Genomic DNA, 15144 nt, shown 5'->3' on the forward strand with positions numbered 1-15144 from the left:
TTTAATGATCCAGTAAAACAGCTTAGAAGAATAGACAATTAGGGGGGTTCTCCTGCTCAGTTTCCCTCAGTGCTGACACCTCTGTGGTTTGAGGTTTTACTGTTAAAAGAGAGGAAGTGTTTTGTTTGTAGACTTTGCACCAGGGAGTCCCAGTTTTGAACAGTTTGTGCTGGAGTGGAAGACTCGAGTCTTAACCCCACTAAACTTCTTGTTACCTGTAGGTTAACCTTTAGGTGTGCAGTCACAGTTACCATTAACACGGAAATAGACACCTTGTACCTGCTACTGCACTTAATACAGCTTGTCCACAATTGACCAATTGAGCCAAAGTAAATCAGCACACACACACACACACACCCCACACACACACACACCACCCTACCCTCTGACTAGATCAACCTTTTCAACTTGTGGGGTTTTTTTTCCTCTTAAGGATAAGGAATCCCCCGAGACTTTAGACTTTCCCCCTTTCTCATTTTGCTATGAGCTAGGTCGTTTTCATTGGTTGACTGTTCATGTTGATCCCTAGGTAAAGAAGGTATTGGGGAGAGGTGGGTGGGCATTGTTTATAGCAGGTACTGATTTATGGTGAGGCAGGGAGAGCCCACACTGTCTACTGAGAACGGTCTGGAAATTCACATGTGAGAACTTCCTCACTGGCTTACTTTCTACCATGTGGACTAACTTTAGGGAGTGATACAGTTCACTCTGCCACCTTCCTCAGGATCTGGAAAGCCATTCTTCCCTCCCATGGGGACATGCTTGGAGCTGATGGTGTCCCCTAGTCGATGAAAGGTCTATTTGAAGAGAGAAACTACTAGTCTGTATGTGGTGTTCAGGATTTGCAGTAGCCTTTGGTTCCTGATGGGCTTTTCGGAGCCCATTCTAGGAACATAAAATGGGAAAGAGTGGGGGTGACTTGGACCCTTACCTGCTAACGCCCCCATCCCTGTTCTGTAGGCTTAGGAGCAGGGGCTCCTAATGGAGGACTCCAAAGAGTCCGATATCTTGCTTGCTGAGAGCAACCCTGCCTGGTTGATACTTGCAATCACTTGTATGTCCCAAAAATCTGTTCTGGGTTAGGAAATAGTCATGAGCAAGAAATGCCCAGGCCCTGCCCTGGAGAACTGACTGTAGGTCGGTAGAGGAAGGACAGTTGTGTTAGTGGGGTTGAGTCCTATCTGGCTTGCCGAGGTCAAGAGGGGAGTTTGTTGGGCATAGGAGGACAGGTGGGGGCAAGTGATCAAGGCCTGAGAAACCATGTGTACCAGTTGTACAAGCTAACCAGTGAGGTGAAGCTAGAATCTAGGGTCACACGAGGACAGGGGAAACTCCACGGAATCCCATCAGAACCGCAGCTGATCTAAGAGCAGCCAGGAACCCCCTAAAGGGTTCTGAGTAAGAGAGGAGAGCAGTGGCTAGACCATCTCTTACCCTTAGTTGGGATCTCTGTGTAGCAAATACCTGGAAGCTTCCAGATACCTGGTCTGACTGGGCTCCTTACGGTCACATTTTCTCCTGATGGCTTTTTTAAAAAGGAGCTGTCACAGCACAAGCGGGGAGAGGAGTTAAATGGCAGTGTTGCCCTTTTAATGCAGGACTGGTCCCTTCATACAGCCCAGAAAGCACAGTGGTAGCGTGCGTATCCACTGGCGAAGTTTCAGGCCCCAGCTACAAGCTTGGGGTTTGCTTTTCCTACCACTAGAAACGGGCCATGGTCCGTGTACTCGGATCTCTTCTGTTTGCAGATGCCTAGCTCTGTGATTTAGTGTTTGATGGATGGAGAGGACTGGTCTCTGTTCTGGGCCAGTCGCAGCACAGCTTGGCTTGTGTAGTGTAGCCACACGCCTCTGGGGACATAACAGCAGTGCCAGGAATAACAGCAGGAAGGAGTAGATGGAGATTGCCGCAGACAGGATCACCGTCCTCCCCTGCAGAATGGACTGCCTCTGCCTTGCCTTTATGGTCAGAGTTGACCGGAAGGTGGCATGCATGTGAATACAAGCATTTATTCGGCTGCAGGGAATGGAACCGGTGGGCCTCACTGACAGTGTTTTGGACACTTATAGATGAGATTCCTCCACACATACAGGTTCTCTGAGTACAACTCTCTAGGAGTCCTAGCCAATAACTTCATTCAGAATCAGTCTGCATATCTGCATATCTTTGTAGCTTCGCTAGTTAGTGAAGACTTCAGAATTGATCGTTCTTGTGGTTTGAGCACCCAGACTGGTTACACGTACAGCCTACAACCTGCAAGCCTAGGGTAGCTATGGATGTAGCCCAACACATTGTACTGGTAAAAATGTTGGTCACCCCTGATAAAGGCTGTCTCTGCTCTAGCATCCGTGGGTCAGTGTCCAGGTGTGAAGAAGATAACGTTTCCTCCGGCTGGAATTACTCAGACCAGACAGTGCCGAGAAGAAAGGTAAATAGGATCAAGATGGTCACAGCCATAATCCTTCATGTGACTTGTGTGACTTGTATATCAGTGGTCAGGTCCTTTTCTTCCTGGGAACTCCTCCTGGGAACAGTCTCTCTGACTTTTGATGGTCTCAGCTTTCACAGCAATTTGAAAGATGGGTCTTCACAAATGGGTGTTATAGAATAATCCCAGAGAAGGTTCCAGACTAACCACTGCTATGAGTCCTCAGCCTTTGGACGGGCAGCTCTGTTCTCCGCTGATGGGAGAACATTTATTGTAATGGCAACCAAACAACCACAAAATAGCAAGTAAGGTTACAGTGGTGAACAGAGTAAATTGGTTTGGGATGCCAGAGACCGCTAAGAAAACAGGTGTCAGTGATACAGTGTAGCGAGTGTTGAGGGCAAATACATGCAAATCTAGACTGGTGAACAGGTTGGGAGGGAGGATTGGAAAAGCATTTGAAGAGAACATAGAATTGAAAAGGATCAACGTGTATAATGCATTAGAGAGAGGGAGCTGGCAGAGGGAAATTATTATATAATGATTTATTTATTTATTTATTTATTTATTTATTTATTTATTTATTTATTTATTTATTGCTGGGTCCCTGGAGCTGTATCAGGAATAACTAAGTCAGTCAGTCTGGAGAGAAGCTCCAGTTGCTGGGAATAAGAAGATTGGGCTCATCAGAACTTTGTTCATGAGAACTGACCTAGCCAGGATGTCGGTAGGGACAGAAAGCCCAGCCGTAGCAGATTCCATCATGGGGAGCTCCTAGATGGGCTTGTGTCAGCCACAGCGTTCATAGGCACACAAGGTGGGAGTGTAGGTCTGGGAAAGGTGCATGAGTCCAGGGAGCTGCGGGGCTAAGGGTGGTTTGGGAGGGAGGTGATCCAGGAGTGGTAGGCCTGTGGCACATCCCTACAGTTCTCCCTTGAGGAGCACTCTCTACAGCACTCTACGGGACCGCTCGTCTTGTCCACCCCTCTGACGGAGTCCTCAGCAGCAGCTTTCTGGCTCCGTCTGTGCCCTGAGGACAAATTGCACTCTGCAGCCGCACCATGCTCCTCAGGCAGCTTGCGGTTGGAGAATGCCTCTTCTCCTGCCCTGTTTCTCCGGCACGCGCCGTTCGTGCTGCTGTGCTCAGTGCACAGAGGAAGGAGCCTCCGAGTGAGATCATATGTCCTGGAACCATGGTGAGATAGCTACTAAGGCAGGCTATTTACAAAAGGGCTTGTGGAGATAAAAGGTTAAGGGGCCACACGCCTGTTAGAGTCCTGAGGTTGTGTAGAGCATCACAAGGCATGGTACAGGGATTGCATGCGTGCGTGCGTGCGTGCGTGTGTCTGTCTGTCTGTCTGTCTGTCTATCTCAAAACCCTTTTCTCCTTTAAAGCCACCACAGTTCAATCACGGAGACTCCATCTTTGACTCTGCCTAATCCTGATCATTTGCCAAAGGCACCACGTCTAAACACTTAGTCAGATTAAGTTTCTGACCTCTGAACACCTGGATGGAATGCTGCAGGAAGCCTCAGACACGGAAACCACAATTAACGCACAGCACAGGGGTGTGACTCAGAGATCACCTGGCTAGAGTGGGTGGGTCTTCCTGTCCCAGGCTGCTGACAGCAAAGGGGTGGCCAGCAGGCAGTGGTAACTAGGTACAGTCTTTGCACCTTTGGAGTGTCTGGGGGCCTCAGGGCACATATCCTTTTGGGTAACAGACTATGATGCCCTCCTGGACGATGAACCCAGCAAGGACAGACATACTTCTCTGGCTAAATAGTATAGCTTGTCAGCGGTGTCCTGACAAGAGGCTGAGTGCTTGCTTGGAAGTCACCTTGTCCAGGATGGAGAACTGTCCTCCCCTCAGATGAGGCTGTGTGTAGGACAGGTTATAATGTGCTTACCAGTCAGACCATGGGTTCGAGGTTAGCTTTCGAACTGACTCGTCACATGCCCCAGCACAACCCCTGGAGCAGATGGCTAGCGTGCACGTTCCCAAGCTCTCTAGTAATTACGTGCAGATGTGTGGCTAAATTCTGACTGATGGATCAGGAACAGCAGTGGTGTGCCCATTTTCAGGCCCGGTCCCAAAAAATCTCTGCTGTGCTTCCTGATAATTCCCCATCCACGGCAACAGTGGTGATTGGGCTTTGCCCATCACTCGCTCTTTGTTATGGAGACTGTCAGAGAAGGAAACAGAAGGGATGTACCCAGGCAAGCATGTACAGGACTTGCCAGGTCCCAGTCCTCGCGGCTTCTGGCAAACGCTGCCGTCCACAGAGGCAGCAAACACACTAGCAGGTCTTCTGGGGGACAGCTGGTCTGTGCATCTGCAAAGGGGCTGAGCTGTTGGTGGTCATCCCTGACCACAAGCCGTTTCTGCTGAAAGGGACAAGATACCAGCCTGTGACATCTGGCTCTAGCCCGTCACTGGTCAGGGTCCTAGTGTGAGAACCCGGCCTCTTGGCTGTATGTCCTGTTTTAGGTGGAGGCCATAGCTTTCTTCCCATTTTACTACAGATTTATTATTCCAGTCTCAAGTGCAGAAAGATGAAATCATTAAAGAGGTGTAATGTAATAATAAAATTTATAATAAAATTTTTATGGAAAAATTACTTATTGAACTATGTTATCTGCTAGATCAGGACCCAATGCGCTGGCAATAATAATTAAGTTGTTGAATTAATGATGCAACAATCAAAAATTATGCTAAGTCCAATAGTTTTTATGACTGTTTAATATTGGCATTGCAGGCTTAAATTTTTCAAAACCTACATTATTAGTTTTACACCGTGAGGCATACAAGCAAGACAACCTAAGAGCAGTCATTGTCAGGATAACATTTAAATGGACGCGACCAATAAAATCGATGTCATGGGATAAACTGTGCGACGATGTGTTTTCTTTGCAAGGGCCAGACGGCAGGCCCAGCGGGCTCAACAGCTGCCTGCTTTGCGTGTCATCTGTTCCTATGAAAAGACCGTAGTGTGCCTGGGTAGCGAGCCGTCTCCGGTGGCCCTGACTGTGTGTCCTGCCTTCACAGTGAGCTTGCTGATCTGTTTCTGGGGCCGTCACCATGTCGAGCCGTGGTGGGAAGAAGAAATCCACCAAGACCTCCCGGTCAGCCAAGGCCGGGGTCATCTTCCCCGTGGGACGGATGCTGCGGTACATCAAGAAAGGCCACCCTAAGTATCGGATCGGAGTGGGGGCGCCTGTGTACATGGCTGCTGTGCTGGAATACCTGACCGGTGAGTGCTCCTGAGCCAGCGGCAGGCACCAGGGGTTGGACATGGTGGGTCTTCGAGCTTTCCAAGGACTAACAGGATCTTTTCCTACTTACAGAAGCTCGTTAAACCTCTGGAGAAGTCAGACTGGAACAGTAGTTGCTTTTACCTAGATCCACGAGTTGCTAACGTTTTACCTCAGTTACTTGATTAACACACACACACACACACACACACACACACACACACACACACACACACACAGTGTTTCTGTGTACAGAGTCTTCTCTAGTTTTGGCTGTTAGAACCCCATTTTCAAGTCTTCAGAGTTACCTTGGTAACGTTGCTGATGACTTTGGGTTTCCTCTCGATTCAGGATCTGTTTCAGTACCTTAGGTTGGCGTGTCCGTCGGGTCTGCTTGGCCTTGTCTCATCTTGAGGGGCTCTCGGGTTTAGTTGTTTTCAAGTCTTTCGAGGCGCCCATGCTTTAAATTGCCCGTGCAAGCTTGCAGGCTATTGCCTGTTCTTTGGTCAGGGCTACTCCTCATCACAGGAGATCCAGGCCTTGCTACAATCTCCAGGCGAGGCAGGGGTGGTGTAGACTGTGGGTCTGCACCTGGCATGGGCTTGTCACGTCCCTGTTGAGCTGCAGTGGCATCCGCACCCCCACCCCCACCCCCGAGGCAGCCTTCCACCCACTGTCTCCAGTCTCCCAGGGTGATCCTACCGAGAGCGCCCGAGACCATGGTGGTTGTGGTGAACAAGGGTTAGGGATTTGGGTTTTTATTTTACTTATTATTCTTTTTTGTTTGGGACAGCCTCATGCAGCCCAGGTTATCCCCAGACTCTTAAAGAGCTGAGGATGGCCTTGAAACCTATTGTGGTTATGAAATAGAGATTCTTCTCATTTCTTTTATTCTGTATTTCCTAGGTGGCTTTTTTTCTGACAATCAGATGTTCATACCCCCAACCCCCATCTCTCTGCTCTTCTCTTCTTACTTTTTGTGCTCTCAGTCCTGGCTCACGACTGCTAGACTTGGTGTGTAATTCATGCCATTACTCATTTTAATGCTCAGACTGTCCCATGGTGGGAAGGAAAGCTGGTCCTTATATTCCGGGTCTGTGAGCCCATTGCTTTCCTATGTTTCCCCTTCAGCTCGATGGCATGCCTCATGGATGGCACCGCCCACAGTAGGCTGGGCCTCATGCATCAATTAGCAATCAAGACAATGCCCCCACAGGTGCCCACCGGCCAGTCTGTTGGAGCTGGTTCCTTAGTGGAGTCTCCCTCTTCCCAGGTGTATCAGGTTGATAACCGGAGCTGCCCACGGCACCTGGCGGATGACGTATACCATTGGCAATCAGCCAGAGGGGGTCGGAGTGAGTGGCTAGAAAGCAGAGGACTCTGTGGTTTCACACAGCGCTGGTTTAAAGGCATTGTGACCTAGAGTGAGTCACTTAACCTTTCTGGTCCCACTTTCCTTACAGCTCAAATGGAGACAACCATCTCTGCCCCACTAATTCCAAGCTCTTTGAGTTCTGGAAGGGCCTCCTTAGAGCAGGAAAATTATCGCATCAGCTTCCTAACACCGTCAGGCCCCTGCTTCCTGGGAGCTCAGACACTCTCATTAGGTTCAGTGCATCGTGAGTTTACATTTCTTCCTATGTTATGCTGGTGAAGGGTGAGGGGACAGCACCATTGCGCCAACATCTCAGGTAGCTGCTACCTAGTGCTACACAAGTGTCCATATAAGCCCTGCCTTTGCCTGTCTCGTTATGAATCTGAGCCCAGGATTTAGGAGATCAGGGTGAAGATCCTTTTGCTTGGCTCTGGAGACCTTGACCTGCTGCACCCACCCTGGTCCCTCTTAGCTCTGGTCGTGCTTGGTGGTGCTCACAGGCGAGAGCAGCCCCCGAGTATGGCTGGGAAGCAGCTCAGAGGCTTTCTGTATCCGGCATCCTCCACATCAGCTTTTGCACGGTGAAGTGTGAGATATTGTGTGTTTACGAGGATGGCTGTTAGCTGGATCCAGGCTGTGTCTGCCTGGTTATAGCTGTAGTCCCTGGCATGAACACCTCCTGACGCTGCCTGTTACATGTAACCAAGGGGCGCGTCCACAGTTGTCAGAGCTGCGCTGTCATCATGAGGTCACTGTATCCTTTCCCGGCCACAGAGAAGAGTCAGATAAACTCAGGGGCCATGTCCAGCAAGCCCCTCTCAGAACAGGGCCGTGTGCACGGCAGCTGCTCTCAGAAGGCTGTAGGGCTCAGTCTGTGGGGCCAGAACAGACGCCAGACCCACCCTCAACCCTAGTACTTTAGACCAGAACAGGAACTGGTCAGTGACAGGCGGTGACGAGACAGAGCTGGGTGGCAGAAGTGGGACTGAGCCAGTACCAGGAAGTGTCACTGTTAAAACGTCTCTGCATGTCTGTTTCACTGCCCTCCCTACAAGGAGATGGCCATCTTAAACGATAGCAATGGCCTTAGGGTGGATCTGGGGACATCCATTTGAAAGATGAACCAGCCTCCTGCCTTTGGAAGGTCTGCGGGAGATACAAGAGGGGCCCAATCTGCAGAGCCTTCTGGGGCAGAAGGAGTGCCCTTGGCCATCTACTATGTGAGTTAGTTCTCTTGTTTCTGTGACAGGAAACTGACAGAATGACTCGAGGAAGGGCGCGTGTATTTCAGTTCGTAGTTTGAAGGTAAGGCCCACCTTGAAGGGGCGTAGTGGCAGGAGAATGAGAGAGCCACTTGCACTGTGTCATGAATGCTGGTGCCCAGCTTGCTCTCCCTTTTACTCTGCCTGGGACACCAGCCCATGGGATGGTACTGTGTAGGGTGGACCCTCCTACCTTAACCCAATGTAGAAACTCCCGTATATACAGACCCTCAGGGGTGTCTCCTGGGTGACATAGATCCTGCTGAGGTGACAGTATTAACCTTCACTCTGGTCCTTGAGCTCCTTCCTTGTATGGTGAGCATCACAGCCCCTGCCCCAGTGAGTTGTAAAGCGGAGGCAGACGCAGCCTGTAGAGTCCCCAGAGGTTCTATTCTGAGGTGCCTGGGTTGCGGCTTCCCCGAGGCAGGGTCAGAGGAGCTCTCCCTGCCCACTGCTGTTTTTCCATCTGATCTACCCACCCGGGTCTCTCTGAGTCGAGCCCTGTGAGCTTCTACATGACCTGACAAGTCCTTCAGGGTTTCCAAGGATGTTTCTGAACTCAAGACATAGGGGTCTTCAGCAACAGACAAGAGAGTTTGGCAAGTGGGCATCTCGAGGTATCCAGTGACGGAGGCTTTTGGAGGAGAGCCCAGCAAGGTCCCCGGCCTCCTGGCTTCCGGGCCAAGAGATGAGAGCAGCCCCGTCTACTGAGGGTGCTGGGTACTGATACTGAGACACGTAGCTCTTCCTTCACATTAGACAGGCAGCACAGACAAAACAAAAACAAAACAGGAGTTGACACAGGGACAGTGAGGCACTCAAGGACAGTTTCTACCCAGCCACCATCTTGCCTCCCACCAGGAACCTGCCCCGGCACTCGGGTTTGCAGGGACAAAACTTGGTTTTGTGAGGGCAAAAGTTAACACCTTCAGTAATATTTACCTTTCTAAACTCTTCTCTAGTCTAAGATCAAACGCTGCTGGTTTCTGATAATAAACTTGCTAGTAGTGGCAGGGAATTGAGAGGAAAAAAGACTTAATTGCTAGTGCTCTTTCTCAGAGCCCCTCACTGCCAAGGGGAGAGGCTTGGAGCTCATTAACTCTTCCTGAACCAGAGAGAAAAGAAAGGAAAAGAATTAAAGTCATTTACATAGATAATATGCATAGACATACACTCACACTTATACACACATACACTCAGACACACATTTACCCTCATACACACACATACACTCACACTCATGCTCACACTCAGACACACACATACTCACACACTCACCCTCATATACACACACCCTCATATATACACATACACTCACACTCATGCTCACACTCTCACACACATACTCACACACTCACCCTCGTATACACACACACCCTCATACATACACATACACTCACACTTAAACTCACACTCAGACACACACATACTCACACACTCACCCTCATACACACACACCCTCATACATACACTCACACTCATGCTCACACTCTCACACACGTACACACACACACACACTCTGGTTGGGCCCGACAGCCTGTCTCATCAGCTCCACAAGTGTTTTTGCACACTTACATGCAGACAGACAGACATATGCATATACATTTGGATGGATGGGCTGAGCCCCCCAAGCCACCACTTTATTTCTTCTCTCTGGCCTTTTAATACCTTCCCAGACAAAAGTTCTCTAGAAAGTCACCTCATAGATAAAATGTTACACAAAGGGGAGTTACAGGATGTCCATAGTAAGTTCTTAGCATGGTTCATTCTATCAGCTCACTATAGGTTCACAGCAGCAGTTTTCCACGGCCTTGCTTTACCACAGTGCACACTTGTGACGTCGTCCTTGGACCTGACCTAGAATGAATGTTTTCCTTGATCACAAATTTGTCCCAACGTGTTTCTCTTCTTAGTGTTATTTATAAAAGAAAGCTCATTGTATTTTTTATAACAGGCTTTATTTACTCTTCTATGAGGAGTGGGCACATTCTATTCTTGTTTCTAACTTTGTGTCTTTCTGGCAAATCAACTACAGCTTTCCTTCAAAAATTATTTTAATCAAATTAGGAATGCTACAAAATCATTAATTCATCTAAACAGCACAAATTCATAAAAGTCCTGTTGGTCTGCAGGAAACTTTCCCAACAGGGCGGGCTGATGCCCAGGGAGCATTAGGCTGTGTCATAGTGGCAGAAAGGCACTTCAGCGGCAAGAAGACGTCCTGAGGTGACGTGTCTTGGGACCTTGCCTCCCAGAGCTCACCCATCCATCCTAAGTCATGCAAAAATGGTGGGCACCTCCAGGAAAGTCCCCTGCTAGCCTTAGTGGCTCCTAGATGCTTCCTGACAGACTTCATGGTACTGGGGACCTAAGACAAAGGACTTCCTTTACTTTGAGCCATGTATGTGGGGTATGAGGAACGTGTGTGAGAATGTGGATGCAGGTGTCTGCAGAGGGCAGAAGACGACATCGGATCTCCTGTTGCTGGAGCTGTAGGCTGTTGTGAACTGCCTGACATGGGGGCTGGGAACCAAACTGGTCTCCCGCAGGAGTAGCAGCCATTCTTAACCGAAGCGCAGTCATTCTGGCTCACCGAGGAACTTCGTGATGAGTGATACTTTGAAGACATTTGATTGTTGCTGCAGTCCCAGAAACCATGGGCCTCTTCCTGCTCAGCAGAGTGTTGACAGTGGGAGATACCGTATAAGAGATGGGGCTCGGGCTGAAGGGGCAGCTCAGAGGTTAGCGCACGAGTGCTTTCCCAGCACCCACATGGCAGCCCACAGCTGTCCGTAACTCACGTGTCGGAGACCTGTTGCCTTCAAGGGCACTGGGTGTGCTCATGTTGCACACACGTGCCGGCAAAACACCCATGTACATAAAATAAAAATTAGTAACTCTCTCAAGAGTTAGAAAAGACATGGGACATTACTTCTGGTCCCCTGGAATTTCCGTCTTATTGAGGTGTGACATGTTAGTAGTGTAGTGTCTACAGCTGAAATCGGGGCCACTGTCAGCTCCCACCCCATGCCTTATGTAAAGGGGAGAGACCAGTCTCCAGCAGATTCAAACTCCTTTTTCTAATCCCCCACAAACAAACAAAAAAACCATACTGGTGTCGCTGAATTCCCAAAGCAGAGAGATTGGAGGTGTAGTGGATCTCAAGCTTTATCACAGGCTTTCAAGAAATAACTATATGAGCCATGTGTGGTGGCACAGGTGTGCTGGTGCAGGTGTGGTGGTGCAGGTGTGCTGGCGCAGGTGTGGTGTGGTGGTGTGGACCTGTAATTTCAGCACTGGAGGCAGAGGTATTACTGTGAGTTCGAGGCTAGCCTAGTCTGCATATCACGTTCCAGGACAGCTAGGACTACACAGAGACCTTGTCGCTAAAAGGGAAAGAAACAAAGGAAGGGGAAGGAGAAATACCTATAAGAAAGCTTTGCTGTGACACAGTTAGGGACACCAAGCCCAGAAGAGTGACATCTGAGAGGGGCTAAATCAAGAGACACAGTGTCACCTTAAAGAATGAACCACAGCTTGACATTGATTCTCCAAGCTGGACCTAGGAAGACTCAGCCGCCCTCCAGGGAGAGCCTGTAATGTGGGTAGTGCTGCAGTGACTAACTGAGACAGTCACTTGGGAGGTTGTCTGCTCCTGCTGTGTGAGTCACTCCCACACCAAGTTAGGGAGGGACCTAGAGCTAGTCACTGTGCTGGAAGCTTGCTCTAGAAGGAAGACCCTTTGTGGCCTCTCGGTCAAAGGCCTGAGAAAACAGGCCCCTATCTTGCATGGTCAGACCACTTTCCTGTTTGTGTCAGACACCCTGTTATGTAATCTGGTTACATACCTGTTCTGTACCGAACTTTCTAGTCTGTGCCAAAATGAAATCCACCAGCAAAGGATACCATGCAGCTAAGCAGGATGGGACGTGTTGGCTACGAGCTCCCAGGATAAACCCTCCCCACAGGATCACCGAGTCAAAGCTGGGCTGTTTACAAAACTACGGTCATAGTGTTATGTGGATCTTATAAGGCAGTGTCCTATAACTTTTCTCTCTCACTTGGATCAATCTATAAAATGTATAAAATGATGACGGCATCATCAGTATTTGCATATTGCCAATCTCCTACTCTTTTGTTCTGCTTCCCAAGCACCCCCCCCCCACTAAAGGCACACACACATGCAACATTTCAAATATTGATGTTCCTCTCCCCCCTCATCCCTGGCCAGAGAGAGCCTTCCCACGTCCTCTCTGGTCGATGCTACAGTTGAGGTGCTTGACTAAGGTTTATTAAGTTTCCAGGGTAGCAGTGGAGAAGCAGTGTTGTCTGTGTGTCATTGTCCCTCCCCCTGTGATCTGATGGCCTCCACCCAGCCTGAGTGGGGTTCAGCTCTTGGGCCTGGCTGCACTAAAACCCCAGGTACAACATGACCACTTGGTGTGCTTCTGCCAGCTGGTTTTGGCTGACGACACGGTCCTCCTCACCCAGGCACCTTTGGTGTCTCTCTCAGGCTCAGTGTGGCATATCCCTGTCGGTCAGTGGGCCACCGTCAGCTCCCAGCCCATGCCTGAGTGAGGGGAGAGAGCAGTCTCCAGCAGCGGCCCTTGCTGTGCACATGTGCCTGTCACGTCTGATGACAAAGAATCCTGTGGATTCTGGAGATTACCTAGGCCAGGCCTGCAGTTAACCTGTCACTTTCCTTGAAAATGAATCCCAAGTCTCTCTTCTGCTTCCCTTTCTGGGACACCGCAGTGTGTCCTGAACTCACACAGCTAAAAATAGAGCGGAGAGAGGAACACATTCGGTTGAGCTCTGCGATGCTCACAGGCCTTGGAATGCCTGCATCCCTTGACTGCATGATTCCTTGTGACATCGTGCTCTTCAAAGGCAGCACCAACCGCGTTGTCCTTAAAGCAGAAGTGAGAAGCCACAAGTTTTAAGGGGTTGGGGGGGGGTGTTGTGAAGCACAGTGGCACTGGAGCTGACCGTTCACTGTGCAGGGCCGTCTGGATGCATCTTTCCTTTTCTGGCTCTGTGAGTACTGAACGTTCAGGAGGCCGAGGTTCTCTACCAACCAGAGGGAGAAGCTGGCACTGCAGCCTGGTGTGTGCAGCAAGGAGGCGCCCTGGTCTGCTTGTCACCAAGGTAGATGTCAGTGGTCTCTGTTGGTGACACATTACAGTCTTACACAGTGAGCTGTCGGGAACGGTGACCACTGTGACCTGCCTGTCCTTCCGGCTCCCGAGGGGTGGATGACTCAGGGAGCTCTGAACAAGACTGGGTTCAGCACTACTTCCCTCACGGAGAGGTGTCAGCAGCCAACGGTTTCCCTTCGGGTATGCTCTGGGGTTAGAGGGAGGAGCCTGTTACCAAGGGTGGGCCTCACCCCACTTGTAGAGGTGCAGCAGGGCTGGAGGCTGGCCTCTCCCCTGCACACGGGTCGGCGGTAGAGCTCGGGACTGAGTTCTGATAGTCCGCAGTCTGCCCGTCCTCCGTCCATCCTTATCGTTTAGGTTTCTTTGTGCGTTTGCTTTGAGACAGGCTTTTGCCGTGCACCCCTGTCTTGGCCAGAACTCACTGTGTAGATGATGCCGGCTCAGAGATCTGCCTCTCAGGCGCTGGGATCAAAAGCATCTGACGCCACACCCAGCACTGCCATTCTCCTATTTTGAAGTCTGTAGCTGCGGGCCTCATTGTTCCTGAAATGACTGAGATGAGGTAGATAGGACTAAATCCTAAGGCCAGTAGCTTTGGCTTGTCTCCTGACTAGCGCATAGTATATCCATTTAAACCAGCCACGTGGTTGGCAGTGTTCTGGGTGAACTCTCCTATGCCTCACTATTTCTCAGAGTCCTGTCTGTCCCTGCAGGATGTCCCACCTTCTAGTCCTGCCTCAGCTCATTGGCCATAGACTTTTTATTGACAGGTGATGCTTCTATACATACAGCTTGTAAAGATTCTCTCTACATTTCCATTTGGACGATGTGATGGTTTGTATCTTAGTGACACTCAGGGAGTTGCACTATTAGGAGGTGTGTCACTGTGGGTGTGGGCTTTAAGACCCCCATCTTAGCAGCCTAGAAGCCAGTCTTCTTCTGTTTGCCTTCAGAACAAGGTGTAAACTCTTCAGCTCTTCCAGCACCATGCCTGCCTGGATGCTGCCATGCTCCCACCATGATGATAATGGACTAAACCTTTGAACCTATAAGCCAGCCCCAATTAAATGTTGTCCTTGTAAGAGTTGCTTTGGTCATGGTGTCTGTTCACAGCAGTAAAACCCTAACTAAGATTTCAAATAGAGGATCAAATTTCAAAGTGACAGATTTTTCTAACCCGGCTAGCTCCCAAATGCAAACAGGACCTATTGGTTTATTCAACAAGCTTTAAGCACAATAACTGAGCAGCTATTTTTGACATTCTGTGCTTTGTAGCCAGGCCCCAGCCATAGGCTCTGGGTTACTTGTGGTTTGAATTTCCCTGGCTTGCTTTGTTTCGTGTGTGTCATGGTGAACTCCCTTGGCAACTCTTCTTCCTGCCTGACTTTATTGGTGGCCTTCCCTTTTTTTCTCCACCTCATGGCCCTTCTTTACTGGATGCTTACTTGCCTCGTGGCCAGCCTCTTCTCCCTGCCTCTTTTCTTGTGGAACCCTGGCTGAGATTGGAAGTCCAGTCTTTCTATCTCTTTTGCCCAGTCATTGACTGTTCAGCCTTTTATTAATCAATCAGAGATAATGGGGGAGCATTCTTGACACCACATTGATACTGAAAATTCCTCAATATTCAATGCCTGTGTCCAGACCGTAACTAGATCTCAGGGCAC

This window comes from Rattus rattus, chromosome 14 (genome assembly GCF_011064425.1).
Source record: "Rattus rattus isolate New Zealand chromosome 14, Rrattus_CSIRO_v1, whole genome shotgun sequence".
Taxonomy (NCBI): Eukaryota; Metazoa; Chordata; class Mammalia; order Rodentia; family Muridae; genus Rattus; species Rattus rattus.